This window comes from Papaver somniferum, chromosome 4 (assembly GCF_003573695.1).
Source record: "Papaver somniferum cultivar HN1 chromosome 4, ASM357369v1, whole genome shotgun sequence".
NCBI lineage: Eukaryota > Viridiplantae > Streptophyta > Magnoliopsida > Ranunculales > Papaveraceae > Papaver > Papaver somniferum.
Window position 1 is genome coordinate 110819418 of NC_039361.1, and position 11161 is coordinate 110830578.

At 36.2% G+C, this 11161-nt stretch overlaps 1 long non-coding RNA gene across 11 annotated transcripts; it reads left to right on the top strand.

The window, feature by feature from the left end:
- The first annotated feature begins 1173 nt into the window (after positions 1 to 1173).
- LOC113276332 lies at positions 1174 to 7524 on the top strand. 11 transcript variants are annotated; one of them, XR_003324317.1, is made up of 9 exons: positions 1174 to 2865; positions 3206 to 3271; positions 3919 to 3993; positions 4373 to 4424; positions 4903 to 4983; positions 5200 to 5284; positions 6315 to 6356; positions 6569 to 6912; positions 6993 to 7524. It is a non-coding gene; the product is annotated as an uncharacterized LOC113276332 (long non-coding RNA). The 11 variants fall into 11 exon arrangements; XR_003324314.1 differs by having other exon boundaries at positions 3206 to 3993; XR_003324315.1 differs by having other exon boundaries at positions 3675 to 4424.
- The last annotated feature ends 3637 nt before the right edge of the window (positions 7525 to 11161 follow it).

Below are 11161 nucleotides of genomic sequence, written 5' to 3' on the forward strand. Positions count from 1 at the left end.
AGAGAGAATGTGCTTTGTACGACCGATTAATGCCTCTGCGAGACTTCGACTCACTTGTCTTTGACCAGCCCATCTTGCATATATGTGTTAGGAATCAACTGTGTGTCCATATGATGAGCCAACAAGTCTAGTGTATCCCGAAAGGATGTTCTAGGAGTCTGTCGAAAGGGCTCAGAGGTAGAATAACCAACTTATCTCGCGGGGATGTCCTAGGAGTTTTTCGGAAACCTCAGTAAGTCGAGTCAGAGCCTAGAGCAGACATGACCAGTGTATCTCGCGATGATGTACTAGGAATCATTTCTTGATCTCAAATAGGGTGAGTCGTGCTTACAGGAGATATGCAAATCTCCGCTCTGGGTCATAAGTCCACCGGGGACATATTTACGCATCTACAAAGCCTACATGACCAGCAGTATCTCGTTGAGGATGTATATTAGGAATCATGGCATCACAATCAGCTGCGTCTCGCGAAGACATGCCGGAATTGTGGCTGTTCTGGTTCATAGGTCTGTCGGGGACGTTTTACGCTATACAGAACCTACGTGAGCAGCAATATCTCGTCGAGGATGTGCGCTAAGAATCACAACATCATGACCAGCAGTGTCTCGCGGGGATTATACTAAAAATCGTGGCTAAGGATGCCTTGAGGGTCAAGGGCTTAATCTCTTTCGTGAGAATTGAATTATGCATATAGAGTTGAAATGACACTTTTACCCCTTATCCAAATTTTACCATCTACACTTAGCTTGCGAGCTCATTTATTGAAAGTATTATTTATGATCTTGATCGTTTATCGATTATTTTATACCTAAACTGGAGTTCATTATCATTTCCGAGCCCTATTTACGGGATGAATTCTTCGTACGTCGATTTATTTTAAATCGACATCACCGTGCCATGTCGAAATATGCTTGCGATGTCGAAAACATGTCTAAACACGCAACTACCCCATCCGTGATTATGGGTTTTGTAGACATGCCCAAAATATACGTGTGCGTGTGAGTAGGCTAGGATAGCAGCGGATTCCCTGGTACGAGGCGTTCAATTCAAAATTTTATGAGAGGGCAATCATTTTTATTTGACCAGTCAATGGTTACAATGCAGAGATAGTCAAATCCGCATTTATATGATAACGGCATGTAAAAAAGGAAAGACCGAATTACATGGGATTCCTCAATAAAGAGTGGTTAGGGTTGTTTCTATCTTTCTTTCTCTTTCTTCCTCCTCCACCCCAACTTCTTTAGAATACATCTGAAACCGGCCAGGAAGTTCATTGCCGCCTCCGATTGTTAATGGAAGGGCATGGTGTGATGGATATCTGCTTTTGTTAATGGGAGAAACGTGGTGTTTCTGTTTGGTTAGAAAGAAAAACGTACAGTAATGTTGCTAATCTTGTAATTTAACGTTTTATAACCTGCGACTTTATTTAGTTCTCTTCATTTACATCTAAAATGAACATTTTTTTTTCTTCAATTCTTATTCCGATGAACACACCGGAGAGATCTAGTAACTGGACTTGTACTGATTGGATTCTGTAGAGTCTGTCCCTTTATGGATTGGGGATTGATTCTTCTTCTACTGATCTTACTCATCTCTAAGTCTCCAGATCGAATACTACTACTGGTAATTTATGTTGGGTGATTTTCGTTTTCCTAAGAAAATCCTTGAGTATAAAGCTGAAGCTTGTATAGAACCAAGTTCAGGCTCGGAACCAGAAGAATAAGTAATCTTTACTGTGCCTACTCTCTGGGTATTCATTTTATTCGATATTATACTTTATATTATTTCGAATTATTCAATACTGTTTTTCTTATTTTGATTGAAACTTTTTGCTTTTCTAAGATTATGAGTCCATCTGATATTAGTTTGCAACTTTTATTAGAGTCGTGTAATTTGGATGAAACAAAATATATTAAGGTCATGTATTTATGTTGATGTTTGCATGTTATGGTTACAATGTCTACTAGCTGCCTGTGTCAGGATCTAAAAGTAAAAAAATTATTTCAGAAACATATTGTTGACCAAATCAAATAGAAGATGCAAACAAGTGGATTACATCTTCCAAGAAGTTCGCCTAGTCTATCTTCAAATGGGGTGCGATAGAACAAAGCTTCATGGTTATCCAGCTATTCCAATAGGAATACGGAATCGGCAATTTGCTGCTAATTAAATGGTTAAATCAGTTTCAATGGGTATAAAGATGATGTGCTATGTTTCCACTAAGATAAATTCATCCAAGAGAAGAGACCAGAGTTCACGGCTGAAGGATCTAGAAATTGACATAATGTTAAGAATGGAGATAATTGTGCATTTATGGGAAAAGTGGATTTTGCACTTCAATCATGTAGAGGCTGGTGAATATGAAGAACACACCTCAACATATATGCATACACTACCGAAAGAGCAATGCATGAAAACAGATTATGACGATTGTGTTTGGTGGCTTGCACTTCAACCGTGTGCTTTCAAAGGTCAGGATGACTCAAAAACAGGGACGGACTTAGCCCTCCCGGTCCACAAGCCTAATTTTTCCCATTTTTTGGTTAATCATGTGTATTAGTCCGGGTCTAAAATGAAAAATCCGGATCCGTCCCTGCTCAAAAACATCAACGGAATTGTGGTAATTTTATTGAGATGGTGCAGTATTCAGCCACATCCAGTGAGAAGGTGAACGAGGCTATCTTAGAAACTGCTCGCCGAGATGGTACTTATACCTCGCCTCTTACTTACTCGAAGAGATATTTTGAATATAATTTCTAGTAAAATCAGAAATAAGATAAGTGAGGAAGTTGAATATGAGAAACATTGTATATTTGATGAGTCATTTGATGCGTCCAAGAAAGGGCGAACTGGGATCATTTAAAGGTATGTTATGGTAATTAGTTTGTTCAAGAACGATTCAATATTTAGCATCAGGGACATATGCTCAGGGGCTGAAAACTTTTTCAGGCCTGGGCTAGTGAACTTGGTAAGCCCTGAAAAAAATGAATTAGTCTTCAGGACTGGAAGGCAACCTGGGTAGCAGTTTCATAGGTCCGTCCTATTTAGCATGTCAGAGATATACGGTTGCTTTTACTCTTAAAAAGAAATACACTACGTGCAACCACTATTGGCTCTAGTTAAAACATGTGAAAATTTGGGTTCAGTTTGGAATTTTATTCAATTTTACTTATATATTGTTAATCTTGTGATTGCTTTTTCGCAGCCTTACGCGATCTGCTCATGAAAATGAATTTAACGAAAGTTTGGCTGCTGGTGAACTTTAAGACAGGTAAATAGGCTTATTAAATAAGTACGTGGTCGCGATACTGGTTGGAGTTCTCATTATAGTTTTGTATGCAATGTGGCGTAACTTTTACAACTAATTAACATACTAGTAACTGTGATCCGAACGAGTCATGTTCTTTTAGCAAACCATTTGATATTTTTGATGCTATAATTAATTTTTTAGTTGTGGTCCTTGGTAATCTTACGATTGATAAAGGAGAAACTAATACTAGCGGGTTGATACCAATCCAAAAATTGATAAAGGGGATACTAGTATTAGTGGCATTGATATCAATCCAGAAATCCAGTGACCAGGATTATTGTGTTTTATATGGATTGGTATCCCCTTTATAATTATGAATTTTTTTTTAGAATTTTAATTTATTAAGTGACATCCTTATATTTAGTTTTTGGAGAGTTTGGTGCTTACCTGCGAAAATGAGAGCTATCCATTTTTATCATGAGGTGTCATGGAGAGATGGTCTAATGCCACACAAAAGGGCCCCCTTGTTAATCTCAATCCAGGGGATCAATGGGCTAAAATCTGACACCTGATAGGGAAAATGGATGGGAAAAATCTATGGAGGAAGTGTAGCACTGTCGACAGCTTACGAGTTTAGTCATAGTCTTATATTACATGGCTTCTCACAGGCAGGTCAGGCAACATTGTAGCTGATTCCCTTGGCTTTGGCTACATTCTGGCGGACACCAGCCACTATGGTCCATGTATGTATACGTTATTGAATTTCTGTCACCATGTAAGCTTTTTCCATAAGACTTGGTTTTTCTCTTGGCTCGGCTCCATGTCTTGTTTATGGCCAAGGAAAAGAGCCACCATAGCGCCTGGCCTAAGGCTTCAGACAAGGAGAGACCAAGGTCCGCCACACCAGGTTTACTTTTTTTGTTTTAGTAAGACTGCGTTTCTTTTGAATCCCTATTTAGCGCCTTCACAAAAGAAAACCCAGACACCAACACAAGAAAAAAAAAACACAGCTACTAATTGTGAGTTCCTCCATTAAGGAACATTTGGGCTCTGCTTCTTTTACAACTCCCCTCTGATTTTCATCATCATCAACATCTACTCTGTTCCCCCAAATCTTTTCAGGTCAGGTGTTTAAGCAAGAACATTTTGAGGAATATCTTAAAGAAAACTCAAGGTAATGATTTCTCTCATTAATTTCGTTTCGAATCAAACATAATTATCGTGTGAAATTTCTTCATAAATCTGATTTGATAATTAACTGAATAATTTTAGTTATGTGAAATTTCTTTATCTTCAATCAATAATGGAAATTTGTTTTCCCAATATCTTTTATCAAGGTTTTTAGGGTTTGCTATTGGATAAATTGTAGAGTATGATGATAATTTGGTTAAAGAAAAGAAGACCAATAGAAGAAAACAGGGAACATTTGGGTTTCTTGCACAAACCCTAACTTTCTTATCAATTGGAATAATCCACGGATTGTTTGTAATTTGTACAAATATCCCTTGTTTATAGGATTAATTACATTTATTTATTCGTTCACATCTTTTGGCTTTGTTTTTGGCATACCGAGATTTAACTGAAAAATTACATTATGATTTTGCTTGGTAAAAGTGTAAAAGCGAGTTTATTAACACTGAGATACCATACAGCGTGTCAAACACAGGTGTGCTCTAACTCACAAAGATTGGGATCACCAACTGAAGACAAGGAGCCGATCACTTGTCATTGAGGTTTTCTTCTGCTCTTATATTTTTCTTATCCTACTCTTTTAATCTCTTGTAACACTCATACTAATTGTGTTCCTCATATTCCACTAAACAAACGGCTATGCAGAATTCATATTAGCAATATTAAGTGGCACTTGCAAACTCATAGAGAAGTAGTTTTGTATTCATTCGTTTTGTATTTTGCTAGAACAGTTGTCATATCATAGTTCCATTTTGCAGCTGCGTTGGTTGGTTTTGTCGTTACTATATCGTCGTCTTCTTATCAAATTCAGCCTTACTAATTGGACTTCGTCCAGCTTTTCAGGTACGGATTCTGTTACATATATTGAAGTTGCTTATTTTATGAAATGAGCTTCCAACATGAAACCTGTTGGTGTATACAGTAGGGTGACTGTATGAGTAGTTGCCATGAGTTGGTTGGAGTCGCTAATGAACAAATATTGGGGAGCTAGATATTTAGTGAATCATGTTCTATTATATCTGATTCATGTTAAGCTGAGGGTCATAATATAACTTTGACAAAACTAACTGAATATCCCTTGACATAGATTTTAATATCTACATGACTAGGCTAATGTATTTCGTGATTCAGTACGTAGCTGTTTCTCTATGAAATATTTTCCTAAACCTGGTTAAAGGATGCTTATGTTTAATGTTACCTCTGCAAGGCATTTAAACTGATCATTGTCTAAAGACCAACAGGTCCAACTCTCATAGTAGTTTCGTAGTGCACACTACTCCAAAGGTCACACCATTGTTTTAACTTACCCCCATAGAGCTCATTTCAGCTTGTCATTTGACTTTTGTAGCAACACAGACACCATCTGGAATTTGATGACTTCCTTGGCCTTTCAAGCCAATCAATTGGACTTTAGAAACCTAACCTTTTACTGTCCATTGTATAGGATGCTCATGTTTGATGTTACCTATGCTTAAGATTAAAGGATGCTCATGTTTAATGTTACCTATGCAAGGCATTTAAACTGATCATTGTCTAAAGACCAACAGGTCCAACTCTCATGGTAGTTTCGTAGTGCACACTACTCCAAAAGTCACACCATTGTTTTAACTTACCCCTATAGAGCTCATTTCAGCTCGTCATTTGACTTTTGTAGCAAACAGACACCATCTGGAATTTGACGACTTCCTTGGCCTTTCAAGTCAATCAATTGGACTTTAGAAACTAAACCTTTTACTGTCCATTGTTTAGGCTGGAACCTCAAGTGTTGTCAGCAAACATAGATCAGTGTTTGAAAATTGTGTATCATTTGCTCATTTTATTTTGAAAGCTCATTTTGTTTATCTAAATGCTTCATATTATTTTCATATTACAGCTGCATTGGTTGGTTTTCTCGAGTTGTGGAATAACTTTTCAGGTATGGTTTTGTTATGGCTTTAGATCTTGGTTTATTCTAATGAATTTATCATCTATAAGTCATTAGTTCCCTGTTTGTGGTTGATTTTGTTCTATTCGATCAGTTAGTTTGGGTAATTGTTTGGTCACTTATCTAAACAAATGATTTGCTGCTTATGAAGTATACAACTTACTTTCCCAGTATCAACTGATCCTGTGTTCTCTGTGTCACAGGAAAGAGGAGAAAGAGAAATTGGCATTAGATTATGGTGTAGCTCTGATGAAATTTATTAGCACCCAGTCACACTCAGAGAAGCAGTTAGCGGGGGATACCCTATGGACCTATTTTTACTTGAAGAATTTGCTGAGGTGTATGACGCTACAATTCATATGAATCATGTTCACCAACTTGTGAGTCTTTGCTACTGCGAGGAGTCTCAGAAAGTATATGAAAAGTTCATAGCGCAAATACTAAGTGATCTTCGAAGAGGCTTAAGAACTTACTCACCCAAGACAGTGCTAGCTCGAATGCAAAAGCTGAAAAGTATCTATTTCGCTCCTGCGATGAATGGATTAGGGTAAGAATTTTCCTCACTGCTATCCTTTTCTCTTTAAAGGTTATTATAAAAATGTTGTAATTTTGTCTGACTTTGTTCAGGTGGAGGAAGTTTGAGGGCAGTTGGTTGACATTGGATCGATAAGCCTCAACTCAACCCAAAACAGACAGATCTGAATTAGCCACGGATCAATGAAGTAAAAAGTTTTCTGTTATGATGAGTTACTATTGTTTCTGTTCCCAATTCAAAACTGTGGGATTTATAAAGTGTAAAGATATGGTGTATCATAGACTGATTTAGGTAGCTAGTATTTGGTTATACTTATAGAAGCTAGAATCACAAGAGATTTTTGCTCGTGACCCGCATCAAGAATAATAGGTGAAAAGAGAATTAAGATTAATAGCAGGGTATGCTAAGAAGCCTTGTCTATGTCTCTAACTCTTAGAAATGGTTTTGTTAGAATCCTGCTACTGCCTCGTACATACAAATGATGTTGTTCATACTAGCGTGTTTTGATCTGCAATTCTCTTGTTGTGGATCATTAGATGTATAGTTATCTCTGTCTCTTGCTCTCTGATTGTTCATGTATGAATTGACGTTTTCCTATATTAAAGTCTGGTTTGTGCTTTTCAAAATTTAGATACTCTAAAGTCTAAACAGTGAACGGTTCATTTTGGAAATTGAACTCTCAAACTTCACGGTAACCAACATTGTCTAAGCCGATGTTTAAAGTAACGCTGTTCTGTGCTCTTTTCACTTCAGTTGTGAACTTGAATTTAGTCTCTCTAGACGTCTTACTAGAGTCTAGGGAGATGGTACTTGGTATTGCAGAAATTATTGTACCTCTGTCTATTGAACCGACACCATAAGGATATGGACTGACTGGTTGGTTGCCTAGCACAAGACCGAAAGAAGAAAGGCCCCGACTCCATTGACGTTTGTCAGAAGTAGGAATTACCTATAGATCCTATTATAATGGTATTAGTTAGTGGAAGGTCCACCCACTAAAGCCCAATAACCGGAGGTCCTTTTTTTATAAAAAGGAAAATTATGGACCCATGTTTTTATCAACAGGTCCTAGCACATGTGTGAATTTTGGTCGAAATACCAATATATCCTTAATATGTAGGAATATAAGAAAAATTCTTATCATAACCTTCTTTTCATTTCTCTTTGATCATTTTTCGTCTCGAAGGAGCTCTGGCAACGAATGTTTTATTGAGATCATGCGATTTTGGGAAATCAAGCTTCGATTGATTGTAACTTGTAAGTTGATTTACCTATTATTGATCTTTAATTCAGGTTTCTTCTTGATTCAATCTTAATCTGAGATCCAAATCTCTTGATTCCTTGGAGAGAAATCAAGAATTAAGATTTTTGGGTTACGGAAAGAGGAATTGAACTCGTTTTTTTGTGTGTTTACGATCTTTATTCTTGATTCGTTAATTTTTTTACTTCAATTTTTATAAAAATACTTCAGATCTAGATACATAATCATGTTTTAGGTTCATTTCATTAGTAGATCTGATTTTTTAGTTTCATTTTGTTGGTCTTTGGTTTGTTTTTAGTTTGCTTTTGTGTATTAATCATCAGTACGTATATGATGTACTGGTGGTTTTTGATGAAACTAGTCCAGATCTAGTTATAAAATCATGTTTTACGTTCGTTTCATTTGGAGATCTGATATTTTAGTTTCATTTTGTTGGCTTTTGGTTTTGTTTCTGTTTGGTTTTGTGTATTAACCATCAGTACGTATATGACGTAATGATTTTCTGTATTTACTATGCATCTATATGTTTTGCTTGTGTATTAACCATCAGTACGTATATGACGTACAGTTTGTATGAATCTTAATCGTAATTATTCGTTTTTTTATTAGATTATGATGTTTTTAGCTTATTTGAACTCTCAATTTGATTTTCTTGTTATTTTCGTTATTTATTTTCTAAGAAAATCATGCTTGTTTATCGTTTCAGGGGTATTATCTAGCAGTACATATGTCGCATACTAATACAAACTACTTTTGATTCTGTTTTATTCTTAGTTTTATCACTTGTTGTTGTTTGATCCATAAGTACATATCTTCCATACTGAAATAATACTCTTTCGATTCTGTTTTTTTATAGATTCATTCCATGCAGTTGTTTTTTAGTTCATGAATCAGCAGTACATATGTGGCATACTGATACAAACTGCTTTTTGATTATGTTTTATTCTTAGTTTTATCACTTGTTGTTGTTTCATCCATAAGTACATATATGCCATACTGAAATAAGACTCTCTCGATTTAGTTATTTTTCTTCATGGAGTTGTTTTAGACAGTGAATTAACAGTACATATATTGAATACTGAAAAAGTTGCTCTTTGAATCTGTTTTATACATAGATTTTAGTCAGTTAATTCTTATGATTTTGTCAGTACATATATGGAATACCGAAATAAAACTGAACCATCGTTAGGTAGTATTAATCTTGATGTTGTCATATTACTTGTACTATTCGTTTTTGTTTCGTTATTCATATATGGATTGTTGTTGTGTTTTAATTGTTACATTTTGGTCAGATTTACAGGTTCAATATGTTTGATGTTAAGAGTGTTGACGCTTTTTGGAGGAAGTGGTCCAATGGGAGTGGAGCACTAGAGAGATCCTGTTTTTTTTAACCTGTAAGCAGTGTAGCAGATATGTACTCAAATTATGTAAGCAGTGTAGCGGATATGTACTCGAATTTCATAAACAGTGTAGCAGATATGTATTCGATATAATGAGCATGCAGACACACACATTTGGTAGTCAGGGTATTGTGGTCATTTCCATGTTTTAATTAATTGTGGACCTTCAGATAAAAGAAAATTCTGGTTGGACTCTACTATAAATAACCTTATGGGCTTAGGACCAAACAAGAAATTTTCCTTGTCAGAATGGCCGGGAACAAAACTTTGGTCCATGGCAATCTTAATCAAACAACTGTGGTGAAGAGTTGCGCAGGTGGGCTAAGAACAATTTTGGCAACCTCTTAGGGAAATAGAGCAAACTCAAACTGATATTTCGTTCCTTTCTGCTAGCCATTAATCTTCTTCCTGGTTTTTATGATCTAATATTTCCTTTCTTTCTTTGTTTTTTAATGTTCACTCACTAGTCTTTTTACTAGTTACTCTCCTGTCGTCTCTTTCCAGCTTTTTTATTTTTTGAATTTTTGTTAGGTTTCTTTCTTTATGGATAGCTAATCCTTTTCCCTGTGTTTGCAGTTTGCTTGTCTCCTAATTTGAGATTATCAGTCGTGAATCTAAGAATAGTGTGTAATCAAAGTCGGTAGCAGTTGTGCTTCTTTCAGCAGTCGTGCATTATTCACCATAAAAAGTATTGGGAAGTTTCTCGTCAATATTCTTAGTGGTGTTGATCCTTTCCCCTTCGTGCACCTTCATCCTCCATCACTTCTGATCCACCAGTTCATGTATCATGAACCGTTACACTTCCTTTCCAGCTTCCCAATTTCTCAAAAACGGTTACAAAAATATCATTGATTCAGGCGTTAATCAAGGTATCTCTCTTATTAGGTTTAATTTTGAAAAGTTTCAAAAAAGGAAAATCTGGCAGTCCGTTATAAATGTTGATTTCCCTAATTATGGTAATGATGAGTGTCAAAAATCATCTGCTCCTAAGTATATGCTATACCCAAAATTTTATCGAATTTTAAGGAAAGAAAATATCTTCCTAGTGCATAACTGCAGAGGATTTTTTGCTCATGAGACAAATATAAACCTTTCGCACAGTAACCAGCACCACAACTTTGAAAGACCCGACCATTGTTATCACTCAAAAAAATTTCTCCCTGTCAAGCATCTAATGGCGTCATCTTCTAATCAGAATGTTTCGAATCTCATGGCTAGAATGAGGTTAGCTGTCTCTCAGGGTGTTATTTCAAGATCAATTACATCTTCTCAAACGGTGAATGATGCAGCCGAAGATTGGTCAGCAAGTTTACTTGGTAAACTCTATATCAAAGATCCAAAAGATACTGTTGAATTTACTGACATCAAAAGTGAGGTTCTTACTATGTGGAAAAGACACAAACCCATTCAAATCAATCCTATGGCTCTCAATACTTTTGTCTTCAAACTGAATTCTGTGGTATCTTGCGAAACCATCATCGCCAATGGTCCGTGGGTAGTAGGTGGTCACATGCTGGCTGTCCAAAAATATGACGACCAAAAAGAAGTCAAAGATCATATATTCTCAAGCCAAATCTGGCGTATCCAGTTAAGAAATTTG